The sequence below is a fragment of the Coturnix japonica genome, chromosome 1, assembly GCF_001577835.2.
Source record: "Coturnix japonica isolate 7356 chromosome 1, Coturnix japonica 2.1, whole genome shotgun sequence".
Taxonomy (NCBI): domain Eukaryota; kingdom Metazoa; phylum Chordata; class Aves; order Galliformes; family Phasianidae; genus Coturnix; species Coturnix japonica.
In genome coordinates, this window is record NC_029516.1 from 119,186,319 (window position 1) to 119,211,618 (window position 25,300).

Here is a 25,300-nt window from a genome sequence, read left to right on the forward strand (position 1 = left end):
GTGTTGCCAGAAGTACATTTAAAAGGCTTCTTGCTGTGGCACTTCTCTCATGCAATCTTATAGATAATCCTGCTAAAGAATGACTGGATCGATGTCCTAATTGCTGATCAATCCATGCCAAATAGCTCAGTATTTGCAACAGCAGAAAGTACACTACTTAGCCCTTACTCAAAGAATTAAGCTCCGTTCTGAACCTGGTGCTGAGACAAACTAGTATCTAAGCAACAAGCAATTTTCCACCAGCAGACAGTTGCAAATTTAAGTATTTGTCAGACTAAGGAGGTATCTGGGGCAGCAGCTGTCACTGACTTTAAGTACTGCACCCATCATTTGTCACTACAGACACATCAGTTCAACCACAATTTTCACTTCAGAGCAAGCTCTTCTTCCACTGGTCATGAGCTGCTGCCCAAAAATCTGCCTTTGAATGTATCTTTACCACAGGCTAAACTTGCATACCTTTGTTCAGCTCTACAGGTTTTCTTGATGTCCACTTATCACACAGGCTTCCCTGTGCACAACAAGTAAACTGCCAGGGCAACACAGAAGGCAGTAAGTCTCACACTGTGTGTTAATGATCAAAAGCACAAGCGGCCAAACAACCTAAATCCAAAGAAGCCAAGTAAAAAATTGTCTTTCATAAAGACAAGATCCTCCTTAAATGTAAAACAAGAATTCACCAACTGCCTACTGTCTGATATTATGGTATTATCAATACACATATCTACATTGGTTAAATATCCATACGCAGTTCACATTTCCTCTAAATCACGTATTTGGACACTTCTGTTTCTGCGTTACTGTCTTTCTACAGCTCAATGCTGTTACTCAGAACATCATCTGTCCTCTGGTGGACTACAGACATCTTGCTTGTTATCACCTAGCTGATGTTAGTCACAATCCCAAGCTCCTCATTATTCCAGCTACACAGCTGGAGCAATTAAAATTCACATTTTCCTACCCTTCCTGACATTTCCAATGCAGCTGTTTCAGACTCCTCTTGTAACATCATTCTTTTGATCAACCCTGTAGCACTCCTCCACATCTGTTACATAATGAGCTCAAGTTTTTGGACTGCAATAAGTGTCCCAGCCTAGATGCACCCAGCTGAGGTGCTCTCCTCTCAACTGGATATACTTCTCCTGACACTTCCCTGGATCCTCTCCATCATTTTCACACTGGTGTCACACTGACAGCCCAGATGTAAACCCTAACCCACTTACCCTCACACAGACCTTTCTCCTTCAAAGTCCTCAGCTGCTGAACTTCCTGTTCATAGGAAAATGTCTTGCATTACTTCCTAGGCTGAAGCTGTAGCACCATCCAATTTCAGGCATTCAGCACAAATGCCACAGTCAGGTGCCTGTTAACAGTCAAGAGAGAAAAGTTGGAGCGCCTAATTAAAAATCTGCCTCTTTCCACTGATTATATAAAAGCTTAGACTGCTAATTTTGACACCAAGGTTATACTCAGTAAAGTGAATTCCTGTCAGTGTATGGCCTGACACTTTGCTGTGTTGAATTCCATCCCTTTAGTACTATGAATTGTAAAACTAATTCTTCCTGTACAATCATTTCAACTAAAATAGCGTAATGGAAATAAATGCCCTCCTCCCATCCACAAATTCCAGCAGCCTGCTTTCAGTATAGCATCATAACAATATCAATTAAGAAAGAAAAAAAAAAAAAGTTTTGAGAAAACTAAGTCAAGTAACTTCATTTTATAACTAATCCATTTTACACATCCGCCTCCAGTTGCCTCCCCTTTTCTTTGAGCCCCTTCTTTGCTCGAGTTCACAGCTTTTACACTCAACTTACCCTCCTCCACCTTAAATAATAATTTCAAAACTGAACCATACTAAATACCTCAGTAGAATCCATAGAGACCAGATCTAGCACAGTTTTCTTTTTCAAGAAAATCTATCTTCTTAATAAAAAAAGTATTAGGTCGGTCTGACATGACCTACCTCAGTAAAATAGATTGTTTCATCGTCTTTCTATTCACTTTCCATGTCTTTAATTATTAATTCCTTCAATTCTTCTCTAAGTTTATTAAGGTCAAGTTAAGAACTCTGAAGTTGCCTGTATCATGCTTTCAATTTCCTTACAGCTATATATTATATTCAGTACGATAAAGTTATAAAAGTTCTTCTAAAAAATCTTAGTAGCTGAGCTATATTTTAATTACCCATTAAACAGGTACCCTTAAGAAATCCCTGATTACATGGCACCTTTGCAAGTCACTGTGACAGCCAGAAAGTCTGAATGCTTTCAAAACAGACAAGATCCAAAAACATCTGCTTCTTCTGAGATTACAAAGTTATGTGAAATTATAAGAGAAATATCCAAGACTTTTTGAAATCTCTTGAGACCTCAAGTGAGAAGAAGGAAAGCAAAATATAGCTACAGCCCTTATATGACTTGCTATTCAAAAACCCAGTGCAAATCTGTGCTCCCCAAGATACTATATAGGATGAAAAGTACCGAAAACTCCAACCACTTAAGGCAATTTCTTACATTTGCAAACTGTTAAATGCATTCATGTACACTCTTTGATTCACCGGGTGTCTCAAGCACCTTAGATCTGGATACACTGTAATCTAAATACTGTAATAACTTTATGATTAAAGTGCAAACAAAGGGATAAAATGAGTATGTTATTGAATTGAATGTAAACTGGGAAAGAATAATGTTCCAAACATTTTTATTGCCTGGATATAATGGTAGCATTTAATTCCAGATGGCCTCTAATTTACTTCATGCTTGCAGAGAACATGTTGTAGGTTAAATTCTCGTAAAAAGATACAGAAGTTCCCCTAATAAAGAAACAAAGTAATAACCCACAGTTTATGGTATTCTTCAGATACTTAAAATACTTGAAATTAAGCTTCTTCTCCCAAAGTCTCTGCCCTCTACAGATGTTCTCATTAGCTATGTATCTTCTTGTCCTCTAACCCTTTTTTTCATCTTTCTCCCTGCATTCAGGCTCCACTCAATCTGATTATGCCTTCATCTAGTGCATTATTCAGGCCCAGGCCTTTGTCCCTGCCTGCACTGCTAGTCATGATTAATTCTTCAGACTACAATCAACAGTCAGATAGAAAAACACTTAATGCAATGTAAAACATTATTAAAAGGCCAAGTGCCTTGTATTACGGAATAACTGCACGCACAGTAACTGCAATTATACATACCAATCCGTCACCACATACTGAATTGACTTATCCCTAACAAGAGGATGATGATCATGATGGCCCACAAAACACGATCACTGTGTGTTTAACACACCCATGTATTCACAGAAGGCTGCTGCTCTGCATTTCAATGTACTTTACAAACTGTCAAGAAGGAAAAAGCAGGAGAGGAACCAACAAACTAATGAATACTAGTTTCTGTTAGAAAAAGAAAACAGCAAAAAGCAGAGAGTAAAACTGCAGTAAAAACTAACAATATCGTTACTTGCACAGCAAACTTCTTGACAATTATCTCTCCCCAGACAGTCACTCATGCAGTTTGTCTATTAGTCACACAGGCCAGTATGTGCATTACCAGAGCACATCTTCAGTAGCTGTCACCCAGACACTGACTGAAGAGAAAGCAAAGACTGCTACTTAACAAGGGTGCCACTGGAAATAATTTCTGTCTCATGTAAGCACGTTAAGGAGGCACAACCAAAAGAACTACGTGGAGTATGATATACACAACAATGAGTTTGACTCTTAATGAAGAAGCCACTGAATCCAAATTAATTCAAAGAAAACATGTACCAAACATCAAGCAAGCAGGCAAACAGAAGCAGGTGACATTCTTTTTTCCCTATTTTTTCTTTGGATCTAATCTAACACAAAGCTTCAAATGAGTTGTGGGATCTGTCTACATGGAATTAATTGCACTGCCAGGGCCATTTTTGAGAAACACTTAATTAGGATGATATGCTGTCCCTGAAGGGGAGCCCTAAATGCTGTTTTTTTCTGCTATTGTCATAGATTTCTTTGAGAGTGTGAAGACAGAACCCACAGGGGACAAGGCATAGTTGTCTTGGGGAAGAATGAAAATGCTGTAAGAAGCAGCACTGAACAGGATGGAGATGCAGGATTGCCCCAGGCGTATCTTTCCCCATGCAGACAATGACTAATAGAAGAAATAAAGATGGCATGAATGACTGGTATTACTGCAATTCCTTTTAAGTCTCAGTAAAGCTAGCTCCAGGGTCTAGCAATGCTAATTTGCTGCTGGCGATTTCATCCCTGACGTCTTGGGATCCAACGCATGCCAGGCTTCCAAGCTATTCTTAACAGAAGTGTTCAGCATGGTGTAATGAAAAATTAAGTCCCCACATAAACCCCAAAGCATCTTGTTATGTACTGCATTCCATTCTGCCCCAGTAAAACAACCCAGGCCAGAGCTTGCTTCAGTCCCAGATTTAGGTACAATTCTGGTAATAAACCCCTCCGGACTTCTCTGTAACTGATGCCAGTCTGCATTGAGACATCTGATACAAGAAAGGCAACTACTACATGAGATATTGTGTTTACTGGCTCTGCTCAAGATTTCAAATGAGCTTATTTGTCCTTAGCAGGATTGGGAAAAATGACTCTGAGAAATAACAACTGTTCTCTAAAGCAACACTCACTGTACTCAACTCTAAAATGTCACTGGGGGCACTATGTCACAGATGAGGAGACTGAGGGTTCCCTCCCAACTTCTGCACATGACTAGCCACAAGACCACAAGGATGACATTTCATCTCTCACTGCATCCTATTCCCACACCAGCGGAACCTCCAGCCTCTATTTGCCTGGCTGCCTGCTTTGGATCGCCTTGCAGTTAAGGCCATGGTTTACACATCATCAGCACACATGCCACCAAACACTTGACAAACTTAGACAAAGGTTAGGGCCCAACAAGAATATGTTCCCAGTGTAAAGGATATTGAGCTATGCCACAGCAATATCCAGTGACCACAGAAGCAGATCTGCTTTCCTTCCTTTACACTGACTCGGAGTGTTCAAGGGAGAAAAACTAAAGAATCACCAATTCACTCTTATAGTAGAAGCAGGTTACAAACACTGGCATTTCAGTACAGGCTGTGTTTTAATCTCACAAATTTTCAGAAGCATATCAACTGTTAGAAGGTGTGTCCAGTTTACACTGGTCACTAGTTAACAGCCTACTTGAGCTTCTGTGGGCAACACACCCAAAGACAGCAGAAAATGTCTGGTGAATACAATAAAGTATCCACAGTACAAAAAACAGCACAAGCATACAACTGATATCAGGTGCAGGACCCTGCCAGCACTTTCTTACTTGTAAGAAAGAAGTTACTTTTGCTCTATCACCTTTACGTTTTCCCATTTTTGAACTTTTGCATTCAGTGTCCATAGATTATCACACACTAGAGTATTAATCACTAAAGCCATTATTACCTTTCTGCAGCTTTCAGAGATGAAATTCAGCCTGGGCATCCAGCTCTTTTTTAATGGAGCCTAAAAGACAAAAAAAGGACAAAGTGTTTCTGACTGAATGGATCCGAACAAAGAGGCAAGTATTGCAGGAAGAGAAAAAAAACAACACTTCAAAGCAACAATTGTAGGAGCAAGTGAAAAATAAATAAACAAATAAAATAATATCACTAAATTCATTAAAATTGTAGTGTTGACTTTTTGTAATGTAGCTCCTCCACCACTGGAAACAGAAGCTGGACTGTGCATCAGTTCTGAGAACAAAGTACTGTTGTTGTACCTTTCTACGCTTAATGACAGTGATGTTAATCTTCCTTCCAACGAAATGAATGCATTTAACTAAAGAAACTTTTCTATTAAGTTTGTAAAAGACCCACTGCAGTTACAGTACATGAAGCTTAATAAAGTAGCTACTACATGCTGCAGCAACAGTCTTGCTCTCCCAGCACAGCCTCTCAGTTCTTTCTAACTTCTGCCTGCCCCTTCCAGCTGCAGTCAGTGCCAGGCCACCACAAGGCATCACAAAGCCATCCCTAAGAGGTTTCTCCAGGCAACGGGAATGCAAACAACCAAACTGAGAACCTACTTTGTTCTGCAGAGGCCCCCAAGCAATTTTCATGCTCTTCAGTCCCAGACTGAATCTGAATTCCACGTCACCAATGGAGAGGTTCAAAAGTTTCACCCCTTATTTCCAAAACTCTCTGTGACAAAGAACATGCTATCTTTGGCCATTATCAAGATCACTTGCCACACCTAAGCAACAGGGACCTTAACATTCTTTTACCCCTTCATGAAGTACAATGAAGACATCTCCCATCACAAAAATGTGGAATGGGATAAAATATCCCATAAATCAATCAGCCCAGTAAACAAGGAGCAGGAGTCTCTCACCCTGGCACAAGAGTAGCTGTGGTGTTTGACAGTGCAAAACATATTAGGATGGAGAATGGGGTAAGATACATAGACAAAACCTGGCTCAGCACTTCTTCCTATACAGAGAGCAGCCCATAGAGTGAATGAAGACTCCAACTAATTCATTCTAGAAGAAAACCCTGGAATAAAATATTGCACAAAAACCAATCAGGCAAGGCGACTAGTTCCCGTGGAAAGAAGCTACTTCTCTAGTAAAATATCCAAGAGGGACAAATATATAAATATACACAGGATTAATAAAGCTATAACTTTAGTTCACATGAAAATATACTGACGAGTCACAAACAGAACACTCCTTAAAATGCTAAATTCAAGGGAGATTCATAAATAAAGCAGCGTTCAGACTTGTAATGCAGTTAAGATTATGTCAGCTTACAGTGGTGCTTGCGAACACTCAAATCAAACTATTAAAGATACCCCAGCACTGAAATAAAAGAAACCAGACAGCTAGAAAACACTAAGAGGAAACCACATAGACTAAAAAGAATTTCTGATTTAAATTGGGATTCTAACAGTTGAGAAAAAATGAAGAAGAAAGACCTCAATGTCAGACAATGCGCCCACAATAAAGCAGATATCCTGTTGGGGTTTAACAGCTAATGAGACTGAGTCAGGAATACTGACTGCTGCAGGCTGAACGCTTACCAGTCTGTAACCTGTGTGCAAAAAGGCTTATTAAGGCAACAGTGAGGCAGCCTCAGCAGAGCAATCCAAATAATGACTGCAAAACTCAGCAACATGGAAGCTGAGATGACTTATAGTTTGGTCTCCAGAAATGCCACAACAAACACAAGGGTGAAAATAGAGTTAACGTCATGTTTATCTTAAGTCTGTTAACTGGAATAACAGCAACCAAGAAAGCTAATTTAGTCAAGGTAAAATTGGGTATCTATATAAAAGAAACACTATGCCATTGCTTTAACAAGACACAAGACTTGACAGCTCAGGAAACTATCCAGTCCTGTGCTTCTATGCACTTGTAAGAGATCTTACATGCTTTGCTGACAAGAGTAAACCTCTTCAAGGAAGTGGCCTATAAGCAGCTCAAGTTTTCTTCTCTTTTCATGGTCCAAGGTGAAGGCAGAACAAATTTGAGGTTTGTTTCTCATCTGTACTGATAGCCATAGAAGCTACAAAGCATTTTACTTTGGCTGCTGGAGAGTTCCTCAATGAGGACAGAGATATACGATACTATGTGGAGCTTTGTTCAAGGTTAAATGCAATATGCAAGGCAAAGTCATTTACTATTTTTAATCACTGGCATTTGGTAAATTCAATGCAAGCACAGAAAGCCCCTATTTGGTATCTTTTATAAGTTATTTATGATTTATAAATGCATTTATTTAGTACAGTTATTTTTTCTTTTTCCATTCTAAAAGCAGGACACATTCTGTGAAAGCCCCTGGGCACTGCACAAGCTACTCACAAAGCAAGTCACAGTCAGCCATGGTCACAATGTTAAGGGCTGACACAACAGTTATAATCTACTATACTTATAGTATATACTATAGTTATAATCACAGAATCACAGAATGGTAGGGGTTGGAAGGGGCCTCTAGAGATCATCGAGTCCAACCCCCCTGCCAAAGCAGGCTCCCTATACCACGTCACACAGGTAGGCGTCCAGGCGGGTAATCCTGCAATGTGTTTTACCACCACTCACCATTAGGGCATTTAATATAAACAGAGTAAGTCATTTCACTTAAAATGAAGATATGCAAATGGAACAATAATGAATCTAAAAATCTTATATAAATGCTATGACTAAAAATAGCTAGTTCAGTGGCCATAAGCAAATCGTAGTGCATCTCCTGTAGTGCTTGTGAGCTGTCCCTACTGATATCCTACCAGAGCATCATCTCTTGCAGGTACCTTTCTCCTGTAGACTGCATTCTACCACAGCTCAATTTAACTGAATTGTTAGTCTGCCCATGAGCTCTCAGCTTTGAGGCAATCACTGGTATTTTTTAATTGCACTGCAGTTGTGTTTTGGCATCTGATTTATAACCGCTGAAGTGCTTGCTTTCACTGCAACAACTGAGTTGAACATCAGTGGTACATGCCCAAGTAGTGAGACCAAAGAGGTCACTCTCACTTGCTTATGAAAGAGTGCAGATTCTAACTGAATCATTGCACATTCAAACCCTTTTGTTTTAACCTCCACTGTACGTTTCTTAAATTACATGGCCCTGAAGCAGCATCAAGACCATGGCTGGGTGTTGTAATTCACTACTGCCACATCAGTGCACCAGTTTCTTGGCATGTTCTGTCTCTGGTTTTCTTCATTAAGAAATGATGATGATAAGGAAAAGATTCTTCAAATACTGTAGTGCATTTTTGCTCAATTAAAACTAAACAGAAATTGTTTTGCAGCTGATTGATGATGGCATTTCAAACCCCAGTGCTGGCTGCCAGATACTAAAAGTCATTCAGATCCTTCACTGAAAGGAAACACTACATAATTGGCCATTTTCACCCCAGTACTTTGTACTTGCAATCAGGATTACTGTGCAAACTGATAAGAACATCAGTTCTCAGTTAAATGTGCTGTACCTTTATTCCTGCTTACTGCAGAGTGTGAAGCATGTGACACTATTCCCTACAGAGAAACCACCTGAAAATTTGATACAAAACTAACACAGAAAGAACTGGAACTACGTGCTCCTACTGGAAATCCCTCACTTCCTCTCTATGCTTCTTCCCTCTTCCTCACTCATTAGAGAGCAGCTAAACCACTCAAGAGAGGAATGAACAACTACCCTTTTCCCTTTTGAATTAATGACAGTAAAGCTGCAAAGAAATGCTCATTCAAAGCAAGTTGTCAGCCTCGATGTAGATCAGAAGACATTTCCTGTAAACATATTTTAAAGGCTCCAGTCTCCAGTAATCAGCCCACAAACCCTGGCAACATACTCTTTTTTGAGGTCAAGACAATTATGAACCTTGCTACAAACTTCAGTTGGACAGAAGGCAGAATACACTATGTGTCTTGCTCTGTTCTGTTTGTGTCTTCTGTCTTGTAGCAAGTAAAATATAGGCTTCTTTAAATTCTTTTAGAAACCAACAGCGTATGACTTGAGATGTCTTACCTCATATACTACATCTCAAAATACCAGTCTTCAAGATTTTAAGACCAAAAACTCTCTTCAAACTGACAGAATTATTATTGTGATTTTTATGGCATCTCTTTCTGAAGTACTAACTTCCATAAAGATACACTCACTTTTATATCAAGATGTGTCTTATGAAGAGAGTGGAGACTTTCTCGAGCTGACTTTCTCTGAACTATTTCATATCTGCTTGCATTATGTATGCAAAATCTTTCACAACACTGAAGTTTCAGCTATTTCCAGCTTGGAAAGAAAGAAAGCACTCTTCTATGACCGAATCTACATTCCCTGCTGCAGAAGTGCTTTCTTTAACATGCTACTAACTTGCTGTGCTTCTGAATGAGTAGTATCTTCCTGGGCAGAAACACAGTCACCATTTACTTACTCTGCACCTAATTTTCATGGAAAGAAAATCATAGCACATGCTGATACCTCTTATGGTCAAACAAACATGGAGACAGAGCCTACACCATTCCCCAATCTCAGGCTTGTTTCTCAAAGTCATTACACAACCATCTCCATGGGTCAGTCTAGCTAATGAGCGCTGTCCTATAAAAACAGGAAGCGAAGAAAACAAGATTACAAAATACAGCCTCAAGGTCAAATTGGTTTACATGAGCGCATCCTGTATTTCACATTCCATTTTAAATTTTATGGAGAACTCCCAGCTTGCTATTACAAGTATGACCAACCCAACTGTTTGCTATGTGCTTGCACAAGATGAAGCACACAAAGAACACTAAGAACAGCAGTTAACAACTTTAACAGTTTTGTGATGTTGTTGACAAAAAACATATGGTGTTTGGTACTAAATTTCTCCCTTCTTTCATTTTTTATTTCTGTGTCACAATAAGACATTTTCTTAGCTACTGAATATCTATATGCCTGTCCTTCTTACCATAGGAATCTATGCCTTCAGGCTACATAGTATTCCATTGAAAGCCAACCATTCAAGTAGGAATGGGTAGAGATTATCTTTCAGCAGTGTAACCAAGTTATAATTTTCCAAGGATGTTCAATGCTATGAAAATCCCCAGAAGGATGACATTAAGAGCAGTTTTCTTCCTAGAGTAATTCATGACACTGATCTTATCATGCACACAGACATTATGGATCCCCAAATGCAACCTGAGGAAAGTTTCAGGCTGCATTATTATTGACATAAAAGTTATGTTTACTGTAAAGGCATCACTTTTTTGTGTCCCAGAAACACGTACCAAAGAGGAATGGGGAGAAAAAAGAGTGTGTGACATAAGAAAGTTGGGGAAATTATATTGTACTTTCAAAAAATAAACGCTGCTACAGACCCCATCAGCTACCACAACCCTCCCAAACATCTGTATACCCCCCTTATTTCACTTAGAAGCCTTTTAGAGACCTGGAAACATTACTGGTGACAAATTAGCCATGTACTAGGTAGGAATTACTCTACTCATTTATCCTGGGTGCCCTGCTTATGACACAAAGCTTTATCAACTAGCCAGTCTAATCGAGAGTCAAGTTACCAATGAACTCCTGCCTGTTGCTCATCACAAATACAACAGCTAAGCAGATCTTCAAATGGATAAATGGCTGCTCTGCCTTACATTTCCCTTTTTGCTGAATTTACATGAAATCAGTATTTAGAGGCATCTCCAGCTTTTAAAGAAACTATTGTTACACATGCCAAACTGTGCCTAGCCCCAAGTAAAATCTTACCAATGAATCCTTCTCATATTTTTTTATTTTCCACTGAATAAAAGACTGGGAACATATTCTGAAACATAAATCCTACTAACAAGCACAGAAAAGAATGTTCAGTTGCAAAAGACAATGGTAGAAAGGATGTAGTAATAAAAGATGAATAATTACCACATAGCTATAAATGTGACAATTTAAGGTCATAATGTGGGAGATGCATCTGATTGTATTTCACCCCTATCCATCCTGGTGTGACTTCATGGAGTTCACCAAAATAAGTCTCCTGAACATCTTCAGCAAGTGTGCTGGTGGCTTCACTCCAGAGACCACAGGCCTTCATCACTGGAGCATGGATTAAACTGTGTCAGATGCAATTCCCTTTAATTCAACATTTCTTACTATAATCAATAGTTATTATCCCCACCCTTAAGGCTACCTACCATTCACCTGGCATTCAGTGAAACAGCAGCAAATAAACTGATTGTAGAAACCCTTAGTGAATATTTAGTACAGATCACAAAGCCCTTTAGGGTCTCACAGTACCAATACCTACTGTTGGGAGAAAGCAAATTACAAAACAATGTAAGTAATTATACTGTAAATAAATGTAAATGTTTTTTTTTAATACCACATTCTTACCAAAGACCCTAGAAGGGTATGGGACAATTACTATCAATCTTTCTTATGTGGGCAAAACCACAAAGGCCACGTTCTTCCTATTACTCACTACCTCCTGTTTACTGAAATGCCTTTGAAAGTCATCCACTTATCTCAGGAAGAGTATAATTTAATGAACTTTTTCCAGGCACTAACATTTGAGAGAGAATTTAAATCAGAAAGACCTCACTCCAGCCAGCTCAACTGCATGCATGTTTATGTCACATATTCATAGCCACAATACCAATATTTACCAAGTAGCAGCATTCATGTAATTCTATGTAAACCCTCCACAGTATTGCACAGAGCTCAAAAGTGCTCTTCTTGCAAACTTTCTCCATGGTATGATTACCTCATGACCTTCTATGGAAGGTCCATAGAAGTCCATATATATGGACTTCTATGTCAGTCTATATGCCCTCAGAAGGAGCCCACCATGCTGCCCAAGAGAAATCATGCTGAGCCAAGGGGAAATGCCCCTTCTCTTTAAAGTCACAGCACTAGTGTCTCTTTCAGAAATGAGACAGATGAACTCTTCCAGGGCAGCTTGTATTTCACAGATCCAGGGCTTAAAATCTTATCTACAACACATAGGATGCTCACTGCAGCCTCTTTCTGTTTTGTTTTGCATTTTCAAAATCAGATTTACTGCCCAAACAGCCTGCAGAAAAAGGACATACTTCACCATTCACCTCTGTCTGTAGTAGCTCTGCCATCTGGCAGTGCTCAGCATTTTGCTAAAAATTTAATCTGAAGTAAGGATCGTGAACCCATTTCTTCTTAATTGTGCTTTACCTAGACACAGGAGGTCACTTTACAGTGTTGTAAAACACCCTATCTACCAATTCACTCTTGTTTATTCAAGCTGTGGAAGTACTTTGCTGCTTTAAAAGACGCAGCACAAACCAAAACTGAACTAATCCCAGATTTCTGCATCTCTATAAAATACAAGGAGAATTCAGTACAGAAATAACACACCATCGTAATCCAGGCCATAATCTTATTTACTCAGGGTGAAACGAACTATGCTTACCCCCGTGCTGGCTCTGTTTCCAGAGCTGGGGGCAAAGGACAGCCAAAAACTGGGCAGGTGGAAACTCAGGCCTTGAAGGCAAATAAAAAGATATTGATACAGTCACAGTATGGGCAACATCTTTTACCCTCTATTCAAACTTGCACATGCTCAAGAACACATAAAAGTTTCAACAGACCAAAACTGAAAGGGATCCCAAACCTCAAACAATGCAGTGCAGCAGGAGTCCCTCCAGCAACCCAGGCCTTCAGGGCAAAGTTGTGCCCAAACCTCCCTCTATGTCTCTCTGCTTCAACTGCTCCAGGATTAAGTGAAGGGCTTTTTATGACACAGCACACACAAAGACTTCACAGTTATTTTCCTCTCCCCTATAAAACAGCTGTTAAAACCTAATACCAACAAGACAACTTACTCAGAAAACAGGAGAAGCTAAAAAAATAAACAACACACCTCATATTAAATGTTTCACATCAATTCATTTTAATACTGAGACTGGATCTCCTGAAAGTTTTTAATCAGACCTTCAGCACAGTCTGGGGGACTTGAGCGTGGAGTACAGCCCCGCTGAAAAGGACATGGGGTTACTGGTGGATGGCAAACTGGACATGAGCCAGCAATGTGCCCTCACAGCCCAGAAAGCCAACTGTATCCTGGGCTGCATCAAAAGAAGTGTGGCCAGCAGGGCAAGGGAGGTGCTCACCTGGAGTACTGCATCCTGATGTGGAGTCCTCAGTACAGGAGAGACAAAGACCCGTTGAAGCGTGTTCAAAGGATTGCACAAAAATGATCCAAGGGATGGAACTGGGCTGAAAAAGCTGGGGCTGTTCAGCCTGGAGAGGAGAGCTCCAGGCAGACCTGAGAGCAGTCTTTCAGAATCTAAAGGGGGCCTATAAGAAGGGACAGACCCTTCAGTAGGGTCTGTGGTAATAGGACATGGAGAAATGGTTGCAGGCCCACAAGCATCAATTATGTCCTATAGGGTGGGAACTGGAAGGGGGGGACAGCTGTGATATTCTGCTTGGGCTCACTGGAGACAGCATATTTACTGTAAAAAACAAAGATGGTGGAGATCACAAACTCTCACGCTTGGGATCCTGCTAAAACCACAGGTGAAATGCTCCTAGCAGTTTCTGCAATACTTTGCTTTCATGGCCTAATACAAAGCCAGCTTGAAGCAACAAAAACTTTCAGGGTGATTGGAGAAAGAGTCGACGTAACTGCTTCCTTTGCACATAAAACAAAGTTATAAGCACTCCTCTGCACAAACTTCTCCTGTCTTGGCTGCTTCCACTTTAGCTATGACTTGTTAATAAAGGATGGCATGCAATCATCAATATAGCATAATAATAAATCAACATTAAACCTGCTCTAGTTCTTCATGGGTGGTTTCCTACTACACAAAGCAAACTGTCAAGCTATCTTGCCAGGCTGGGCTTTTTGTTCTTGTTGAGCTGACTCTTGTTTTCATTCAGTGCTACTCCAGCAGCAGGCAGGGAACAAGGAACAGCATGAGACCTTGATGAACCTGAGGGAGCTCTCTCTGGTGGTCACTGCTTCCACAAATGGACAGCTGGGATGGGGAGTCAGCGTTCAGGGGCTAGTCCTCATCTGGTATTTTAGATCCTAAGCATGTACTTGCAATTTCTCTTCAAAACTGTTTGCTGTTAATTATTTAACTGTAACCGTAACTATTAATAAAGAAATTATGGAAACTCAATTAAGATATTTAAATTTCATGATAATGAAGTTCTGGTTTCGTGGAATACAGAATTCTTTCTCTACATTTCTTTCAAGTGACCTCACTACTGCACCATATTTAGTTGAGAGAAGACAGCAGTCATTTGGGTGCTAATTAATTACTTCAGTTCAAAAATAAAAGACTCCCTGACTCAGAAAATCACTTGGGAGCAGGACAGCAAAGGCTCAAAACTCAGTGGATTGTGAGTGAAGAGAATTGGCAATACCAGTCTAGATTACATTAATATTACTACACCGGAGTGAATAAAATAACAGTAAGGCCACTACAGAGAAACTGCTTAACCCACCCTGCATACCATAAACACTAACTAAAATACATCCCACTTTTTGTATATATCCTGCACCAACAATTGTTTTTTTTTAATATATATATAAACACACACACACATATATATACATATATACAGGGGCTTTCAGTGCCACAAAATGAAAAAAAGCCAGGATACAGATGTATGCTTTCAAGAGTTTGAAGAGGCTGTTTACATCCAGGCACTGCGCAGATCCCAGGCTGTGCGTGCTCTCAGACTGAACGTTACAGGCAAAACAGCACTGGGACCTTAAAGGTAAACAGTCATAATTTTGCTATTCCTAGCACCACCATTTTTTATTCTGTCAACAAAGAAATTCACAAGCCTGTGTATTCGGTTGTAAGCAAGAGCTCCAGAATTACAGCAGTCTGCACAGCACGGGCAGAGGGCTGCTTAAGTGCTATTCTGCCAGCCCTGATGTCTGGCAGCACCGTTTCTTCGAAAGAGGTCTTGTATCCTTAACATGGCTGCCATGCCTTACATAACACAATGAATGACAACATAAGTATTTTGTTCCCTCGGACAGGCACTGCCCACTGGCCATAGGATTCCTCATACAGAACCACAAACAGCTGAAACAAAGCTTTGTAGCAGCACCGCTCCCTCCGAGAATAAGAAATAGCAGCAAGAAACTCAGCCCTCGCCAGCTCTAATTTCCCTTTCCTATCTTCTTCTAGTCAATAACAGGCATTCTTACCTTAAGAATAATGACAAGTGCGCTCAGTACAGCCTGCTGTGCTTCCTCTGAGCTCGTAAATAAATATCTTGGTTCAGCCGCTTGCTGCCGCAGGTAACCAGGAGCACAGCCTGCCTCTTCTGCTGCCGGAGCTGCTCCATCTGAGCGCTAGCTAACGGGAGCGCTGTCACTGTGAGTCATGGCAGTGACTCAGAGCAGATGCAGAGCTGCAGGAGGAGTTTAAGTTTCAGGCTTCCTCTCACTCGTTCCAGCTCCGTGTGGCACAGGCACACACGCATGCATGCAACACCTAAGTGCCTGCGTGCACACCTGAAGGTGGATATTTCTTTCGGCAGCAAGTTGGATTTCTTTCTTTGTGCAATCTGGCCTGCCTTTCCCCCCTCCCTCTCCTCCTAGGATGGCTGATCTGGTTCTGCTGTCACTGTAAGTGTACCAGGTGTGGTGCTATTAGTGTGCTCACACAGCCAGGGGGAAAAGCACAACACCCCAAGAAAAACTGCAGAACAACAACAAAGTCAGGGCAATACACACTTATTCATCACAAACTTCTAACAAAGCGGCTTCACTAAGTATGCTGGGGACAATTTTGGAATTAAAAGCAGTGAGAGGAGAGCATTTGGAAGGACTGCAGGACTACATGTGTGTGAGAAGGAAGCCTATGTGCCTGATACCAGGACAAAGCGCCTATAGAAGAGCACAGCTGCATTACAGACAGGATATCTGGGGAAAGGTTGGATTCTGGCAGCCTTCCCCATATCTCTCCATGTCAGTAGGGACTGACTGCCACAAAGCAACCTGATCTCACTGCCACTCCCCAGGCCTGCCAGACTCCCCACCACTTCCAATTGAGAGCAGGCACTCTGAAGCCAAAGGCAGCACTTCATGCTTGACAGTGTTAAGATGCAGCACTGTGCTGATTACACTTTATTTCTGAAAGTCCTATTATACCAAGCAATTAGCACTGAGTAAACCAAGGCTTCGGGAAGGGCAGATGAAATCCTTTACTTCTGAGCCAGCAGGTCAACCGCATGGAAACAAACACGATGGAATGAATGAAGAAAGTATTGCCAAAAGAAGCTGCTGGCCTGAGGAACTATGCCATTACAATGCATAGACCTGCTTATCAGCCATTCATATAAATACCCCAGATATTTTGGGAAAAGGCACTCGGTTTATGTCAAAGCATTTACAGCAGAACATCTTTCCTCATCCCTAGCAAATGTCCTGCTGGCTAACATCCAGATAAACAGATTTGCACTGAGAATTCTCAGGGCAAAGCTAACATCAAAGCACGACTTTTATAGCTCTTGTGGTTTTGTCTTTTTAGAGAGATACCTCACTGTAAAGCTGAATCAAATTAAAGGTAAGGCCATCCACCCAATCCAAGGAGGTGCGTTGCTCTCTTCACTACCAAATCTGGTTGTTATCAAAGCCACTGAACAAAATTTCTGCTGTTGACGGCAAATGTTTACTCCCTCCTTGTATCTCAAAGCAGCAAAAAAACACTGGTTTGGCAGGGACCAAGAGATAAGATGAAATCAAGCTGAGCAGAGCAATCCTTGAAGCACAGTCATGGAGATACACTAAACTCCATAGTGTGCCTGAGGATAAAAACAAAACCAAACAAAAGCAAACAAAAAAACCCCACACAACCAAAAAACAGCCATGACCCTCACAAATTTTAAGCATGAATCCAACAGCAAGGACACGGTCCAAACAGCAGCTATGACACAGAACAAAACAGGAAGGCATTTTGTTGCTGTTATTTGTTTTTAAATGTAAGGCATGCTTCAGCATATCGCCATTCAACATTATACTGTGGTCCATCTAAAAGGATAGATTCTGATGAAAGATGACTCAAAGAGCTGTTTAAGACCTCAAAGAGATGAAATATATGAAATATATATTATATAATATATATATTATTATATATAATATATATGTATATTCATGTATATATTATTTTTATATATGAATATATATATTTTATATATATATATATATATATATATATATATATATATAAAGCATTCAAGGACATTGCTGGCTTCCAGTGCATTAGAGTAACAGAAGCAGATTGAGGAACACCAGCAGTATCCACAGTGACACCTTCCCTCCACCTTCCCCCTTTCAGTCACCCCTCCTTCATCTACATACATACTCTGCTTCATCCTAACAGTTTGCAGCCTGGTTTATCTGAGCCCTATGGGAAGGTGCAGAAACTAGACCTCAGTGTCTTGCTCAGTAGAACATCACAGTTCCCTTTTAATGTACCTCAGCAGGTGGCTCGTTTCTTCCAGCTAATTAACTCCCATGGCTACTGTGATGTGGAATGACCAAAGCACAGTTTGTTTCTTAGGAAAATGAAAACATCCGCTGGTAACAGCATCAGCCCCAGAACCTTTACCTTGCACAGAAAGCAAACAGAGGAAGCCACAAATGAAAGCAGAGCTTAATGATTGGCATGGGAGGAGGGCAAAGGATGCACTTATCACAGTCATCTCAAGGTCTCTGAAGGTAAATAAAAGGAGGTGCTTCCGTGGTTGAGCTTGGTACCATCAACACATCATCCACCAGTGCCTCAGTAGCATCTCTTCAAAAGTAACAGCTAGCAAAGCAATCCAAAGGACGCTGTGTGAAACCATTTCCACTGTACCATACAAGTGCATTTCTTTACAGACCACCTCACACTACTAGGAGTTAGACACAAATAAGATACATATTTTATCTCTTGTAACAACCCAAAGCTACATCTCCTGCACTGTGAACAAACTACGTGGATAGTGAAAATGCACAAGATGATAGGCAGGGGGGTTGGAACTACATGATCCTTGAGGTCCCTTCCAACCCGGGTAATTCTGTGATTCTGTGATTCTGTGTGATTTAAATTCCCATTTCCTCTCTATGGTATGTTCTCAGTGGAGTGAATGGGAGACATGCAGATGCTGAGATCAGAGAAAGTGGCTAAAATAATACAAAAAAAATGTAACTTGTGACAACACATGCATTGACCAGATGAGAGACCAGGTTAAAGACTTTTCTAAGGCTCCTGCATATTGGCATGTGGACACACTTGCTGCACAGGAAAGCTGGCTTACATAAGGACTCCCCAGATTGTACTTGATGTCAGCACTGAGTCAGTTGATCTTCTGGCAGCCGGCCTGCTCATATCTATCCACTTCTGTTCTCCTTTCCTCTTTATGCCAACATCTGCCCATGCATTGACAGGGAAGGTCAGCAAGATCCTAATATCACACTGAACTACATAACCAAACAATGTACTATTTCCAATTAACATCTGCCCAGTGTTTTTCCCTTAATTCAGAAACTCACCTCTTCCTAAAAAAACTATTCAGCACAAGTATGGAAGCATCTGTAAACTCAATTTTTATGTACGTCTTATAATTCAATCTAGATCACAGAGAAGGCGCTTCTGAGAATATTACAGTATGTCCCATTAACATAGATATAATTTTCTGATTTAATCTTTACATTTCTCTACAACACACAACTACCCCTCTGTTTCAAACCAGCATACCCCATTTTTTCATTGACATAATAATTTCACTTGAACATTAAACTGCAAGTCCTAACAAAAGAGACAACCAAACCCAGGCATAAACTCATTTTGAGGCAATCAGATGCTGCTATATATGACTTAAACATTACATTTCCTTGTGCTGTCAAAGAAAATGCTGTGCTCTAGTAGGAATTGCCTATATCCATTCATTTCACTCATTCAATATGCTCTATACATTTTCCGAGTTCAATTTTTCCCACTTCACAATGCAAGACTTGTAGATCTCACGCTAGTCTTTGTGACCTGAGACTGGGAGGTTCTTCAAATACCTCAGAAAGAACTATTGTTCATGCTGGAGAACGTAGCTGCAAAGACTTAGTGTTTTCTCAGTACCATCTGCTGCACTGGGTAAACTAAATGAAAAACCAGCAAAACTGAATGTGAAGCTGGCCAATTGCACTGACTGTTACTCAGCATTTTTGAACAGAATTTATTTCTCCTCATTAGCAAGAAGAAAGAACTGTAACGTAAGACTTCTGTGTTTGCTCAGCAGATTCCTAATGCTCCGTCTTGTCTTCTCAACTCAGCCGTACTCCTTTGCAAGTTAACAAGCTCCAATCCTCAGTATAGAAATCGTCTCCTGGTATGTTCCTCATATAAAAGGTCATGAAGAAGAACTGCCTATTTAAACACATTTACAGGCCTAGATCTGTTCCTATTCATGGCTGTCTTTGCCCTTTGCAGCATGGTATAATACAGCATTACACAAAAAACTATGAGGAGGCATATTGACTAGTAACAGATCTAACGAGCACAAAAGCCAAGACTGCACTATTTTTCTCCCTCTCCCCAAGTTCATTATTTGTTTGTTTTTCCCAAAATACTTTATGTAACAATTTAATCAGAACGAGCTCTCCATCCATAAACTCACAAACTAAGTTGCATAGTGAGCCCAGCCTCTACATGTAGTGCATCATAAATTATTCCCCAGATTAATGTCACCAAGTATCACTGGGACCACGTAAAGATTAAGGAGCTGTACACAGCAGCTCCTTATCTTGTACAGCAAAATCAAGACCAGTAGGAGCCTGAGGTGGAAATATCTTATTAAAAATGTTGATAATGGAAAAGCATTTCTTCCATTACTAATCTAAATTTTGACATTCAGAACTTAATTGACTTCAGATCATCAGGGATTTTTCCCAAAAGTAGGCCATGGAAAAGCATCAGTAGCTGTGCCATTTAAAGGTATTTCTTTTTTTGACATCCTTACTCCATGATTTTTGATAGCTTTTAATCACTTAGCTCCTCATCATACGTATGGCATAAACTCTTTCACACATCATAGAGATGGGACAAAGGAGAAATAGTTTTAAACTATTTTAAGGTTGGTTCTAATCAGTGCAGAAGTGTTTAAAGATCTATTTAATAAATGACAGACATTCTTATCAAGGTATGCTTCAAATTACATTCACTTTTGCAAACAAAATAATTTTAGAGATAAAGAAGGCCTAATGAAAAGACTTTGAATGCAAGTATAGATCAGTGATAGAAACGTAAGCCAGAGTGATCCATAAAGACAGGTAGAGTAAAAATACTTTATCGATTAAAGCTATTTTGGACTACAGTAATTCTCTGTTAATTCCTCTTGGGGAAAAAAAAATATATATATCCTTCTGTGAAAGGGCTTCTGAAATAGAATACAGCATAATTCTCTTTGCTGATTAGATCAAGATTAAACGGAGACACCAAGCTGAATAAAGATGTAGGAAGACAAGAGTCCTTCATCTGCACCAGCTCTTCAGCACAGTCTGAAAAATGAACTTCTCTCCCTAACACGTGAGTAGTCATTTATAGCCACAGAACCATCTATTTTGCCTAAGCAGTGACCTACCTATCAGCTAACGACTGCATAGCACTGCTTCACTGAGGAAGTCTCAAGTAAAGACAAACACTGGCACTAAACCACAGGTTCCTCGAGTCCTATCCAGGCACAGCAGGGTACCACAACTATGGGATCCAAAACCATAACTATGGATGGATTTTACACAGGCTGTAATTCAAGAGCAACAGCTGTGGTTAGGATGGAAAAGGAAACTGACACATTACATTAAAATTAAAGGAAGACAAGTAAAAACTAGCTATCCTCATCTTAACCTTTCTTTTTACAGTAGATCTAAGAAGGGAGGAAAGGCGAGCAGTACCTGTTATAGAATCATGCAGTGTTCCTAAGTAGTCTCTTTATTATTATTCTTTTGGTTTTTTTAGGCTTTAGTACAACAGGTCGGTCATATGTTTTCAAAAGGACCTGGCATTGTCAATTATCACATGAAAAAGCTTCATGTTTATTTTTATAATCTGTAATTTAGATAGCAGCTAATCAGTACAAGCCTTTTATTGCTGTGGTGGTGGTTGCACATTTCATCTACCCACTCTTTACCCCCTGCTCCTTCTGCCATAAATGTAATTGAGAGACCTGCCTGAAACACTATACAAATAGTAACAAACTTTGCATTAAATTAGTAGCAATTATAGCTTTTATAAGGGAGAGAAATAATTATTTCTTAACCCACATAAACGTTCCTCCGCACTGAAAGGCAGCATAGTTTTGGTATCTTGCTTTTGGTCTTTTATTTGTTTTGCTTTTATGAGAACCTTTTCCAGCATTGTTTTTCTGATGTTTCTTGGCACTGTGGACTAAAAACTCATGATCTAGGTACTAAAGAGAAGAAATACATAGTCTGTAGAGTTACAATGTATTGTAAAAAATCTCCCACTTAGAAATAATACAAGAAAATTAGAAACTGCAGAATTTGCTTTAAATAAAGAAAACTGCTGATTCTTCCTACTCACTAAGCAGGAATATAGGAATATTTAAGACGATAAATTAAAAACTCACTCTCCGATAGTTGTGTAATACTTCTGATCTCTTAAATGGGTTGAAAATTACCTTAACCCATGCATATCCATTAAATGCACTGTGAAGGTTGAACAGACTACATCAACAAGAGTCAGCAAACATATCAAATTCTTCACTTCCTCAGAAACAAGGCAGCAAGAGCACGAGTCAGAGCATAGAAGCAAAGTATGTGTCAGGAATCAGCTTCTAAAAGCTCTCACTTTCCCCCAGGAACCACAGAGAGGCAGTTTGCTGATGCTGACTAGCCCCAACCAAATTTAGCAAGCAACAGAACCCACAGATAACCAGAAATGCCGCAGCAACCTAAGTGCTAAAGTTTGAAAGGCAGAATAACCAGTAAAAGTGGAGCTCAAAATAGAATAAGGAAGGATTTGGCTCTGAGGTATGATATGTTTTTAGAAGATGATAGACAGGAAATGTAAGAGCTGGTGAATCGACACTCTCAGCCAGGCAAAGGAAATCAATGTTAGCATCAAGAGAGTGAAGAGTAAGCAAAAAGAGCTCTGGTCAATATACCAACCTGTGAGCAGCTCTCAGTGCATGGCACTGAAGGGAGAGAAGCTAAAGGCACTGTGGTGGATGCTAACAGCTGCGCTAAGGAGCCGGGAAGGCAGAGCGCAATCTAGTTCAGAGAACAGGGAATTGAAAATGGCAAACGGCAGTGCAGGTCAAACCGCACAGTAAATGTTATGATGGAGAACGATCTCAAGGTAGACTCGGGAGAGGACTGGCTGGAAGAGACACACACACATCTGTAAGCTGCCTGGCTGACAGGTTGCTTGCAAGGCAAGAAAATGAGATTCTCAGGGAAGGTCTGAAACAGCAAAGGGAGACAAAGGAAGCAAAGGGACTTGGGCACAAATTACATCTTCTTGAAGCAGATGCCTTTCACTGTCTTCTGGAAGTCCACAAACCGCTTTTTATACTTTAAGTAGTAAACTGTGCTGGGCAAAAGCCAGCCTTGAATTCTGCCTAAATAAGAGATAATAAGAGATTATTTTGAGAAGGACCGTGCATGAATGGCTGCTCTCCAGCCCCAGTCCTTTTCCTGATTTATTTTTATTCTCTTCCCTGTTGAGTGAGCACTGCCAGAAGGAGCCACGAAGTACTGAGCCCTCTTGGGAAGATGAATAGCAAGCACTTGAAGACAGAACTGACAGGACTGCTTTGTTACATCTTCGTTTTGGAAAGTTTGGAGGTGTCACTCAACTTCATTTTTCCTCAGAAATCTGAAACTTTTCATTTTTCTCACAGTGCAAAGAGCAGTGGAAGAAAGTGGGAAAAGACAGATGGACAGAGAGATGGATACACAATCATTATGATAGAATTCCAGTCTCAACCAAGGGCTGCCTAGTTTCTAAAAGCTGAAGACAGTAACAGCTGAGGTACAGAACAAAGCCAGTTTAGACACAGCACTGTGAAGAATAAGGCATCAGACAGAGGAAAAATGGTCTTCAGCTCATGTAGCACTCCACATACTTCAACTTGTACAGCAAAGCAGAACAGCTCCAGTTTTAGAAAATAGCCCCAAATTAATCCTAGCAAGAACACAAGCTGGCAGATAGAATTCTTAGTATTCAATTTGGGAGAGTGCTGAGAGCAGCTGGTACAGAGCAGGATGTCTCCAAGCTAATCTCTGAGATGCTGTCAAGTCCCACACTGCTCCTACCATCAGTTGCAAGCACAGATAGGAGACAACTGTGGAAATGCCCGTTAGTCCTTTGGCTCTCAGGCTACAAATTGAGGGGAGAGAAAACCGCCTTAATAATAATAAACAATTCTCTTCCTCAGAAGAAAAAGACAGTAACATTCTTCAGATAAGTAGTTAAAATGGTATGTCTTATTTTAGGCAGCGACTAACCACTCAAACATCCACAGAGCATTCAGTCTTCTGGAAAATTCTTATAATGATGCCAAGTTTGAAAACACACACACACACATATATATGTATATATATAATTTATTATTGCAGCACACACATATGAAAGACGGTTGAGACCTGCACACTTGGGGTTGATTAAGGGTATTGTCCCACTTAAGCACTACAGTCAAGCCCTCACCTTTCTCTGCAAGGTAAAAACATGAAAACAGTTGGCTAGTTTCTTTGTTCGCTGTGTTTTGCCAGGTCTATCTGCCTTCTCACCATTCAAATGATTAAAGCACAGCTGCCACAAAAGCGTGCAGACCTGATTACCTACCTGAAAAATATGCCAATGGGCAGGTGTCCTTTTTGAAAGCAAAGGCCAGAACTGTTTTCTCCTGGAAGCTTTTAAGCAACATAACTCTGTGCCAATAACCATCCGTAACCTTCCTTAGAAAGGAGGTCCAGGCAACCTGCAGCCCCAGAACTTCAGCCCCAGTATCAGAAGAACCACCAGCTTGCAGAAAAGCTACAAACTCGGCTTGTCTGCTGTGTAAAAAACCCTAACAGTTCTCCACACAAAACAGCAATTCCTTCGGGTTCTCAAGCGGTTACACCAATAAAGGCCCTGGGACAAACTTCATATGCTAAAAATTGGTAGATACCGTCACAAATATCAACGTAAGTACTATCCTAACTTTTAATATTACTTTAGATAGGCTGTGCAGGACATCGGTCTAATTTTCTCTGTGTTAGAAGCACTAGTAACATGGGGTTTTTTGTTCTTATGTTTTATATCTCAGCAATGAATTTTTGTTCTTCTCCACAACGATGGAAGAAGTGAGCTACATCCCTTCCTAACAACAGTGCTTTATTCTCAGAGAGACAACAGCAATGTGAGACATCCCCCTAAAAAGACACAAACCTCTACTGTACATCATCGTGCTGCAGACGCTCTCAATGACTAAACAGCCACAAAGCCAACTCCCTCTAGTACTTCCTTTCATTTTCATTGAAAAAAAGCTAAAGGATAAACTCTTCTTCCCTATGGTTGTAGACAATTTGTTTAACAGAAGCTATTTAAAACACTGACTCCAGTCAGTAACTTCTTACTCTGCAAGTAACTTTGCGGATGTCAGTGAAGTCCCTCAGCACAGAAAAAGCACCAACAGTTGACATTAAGCTGTTCTCTATATCTAAAATTGGGTAAAACACAGGAAGAATTCAGTTTCCCAAGGCAGAGTTTTGTGCCAGGGGAACTCAGAGCACAGCTGCCAGACAAAGAACAGAAATCCAATATGCACTGTCAGTCACAAGTATCTCAAGTCTCCACACCCATCAGAAAACAGAGAGGAAGCATGC

The 25,300-nt window shown here is 40.3% G+C and overlaps 1 protein-coding gene across 18 annotated transcripts in view; it reads right to left on the reverse strand.

Annotated features, from left to right (window-relative positions):
• The window catches only part of INPP4A (inositol polyphosphate-4-phosphatase type I A), a 96,995-nt gene that overhangs the window by 57,964 nt on the left and 13,731 nt on the right, over positions 1–25,300 (reverse strand). For 6 of the 18 annotated variants that reach the window (XM_015850873.2, XM_032441645.1, XM_015850886.2 and 3 more), the window contains exons 1-2: positions 15,638–15,832; positions 5,426–5,485 (exon numbers count right to left, since the gene is read on the reverse strand). The gene's annotated coding sequence lies outside the window, so the exon portion shown is untranslated. Of the gene's footprint in view, positions 1–1,223; positions 1,364–5,425; positions 5,486–5,741; positions 5,765–15,637; positions 15,835–25,300 lie in introns of those variants that run through there. The other 12 variants (XM_015850923.2, XM_015850916.2, XM_015850910.2 and 9 more) reach the window with 9 other exon arrangements.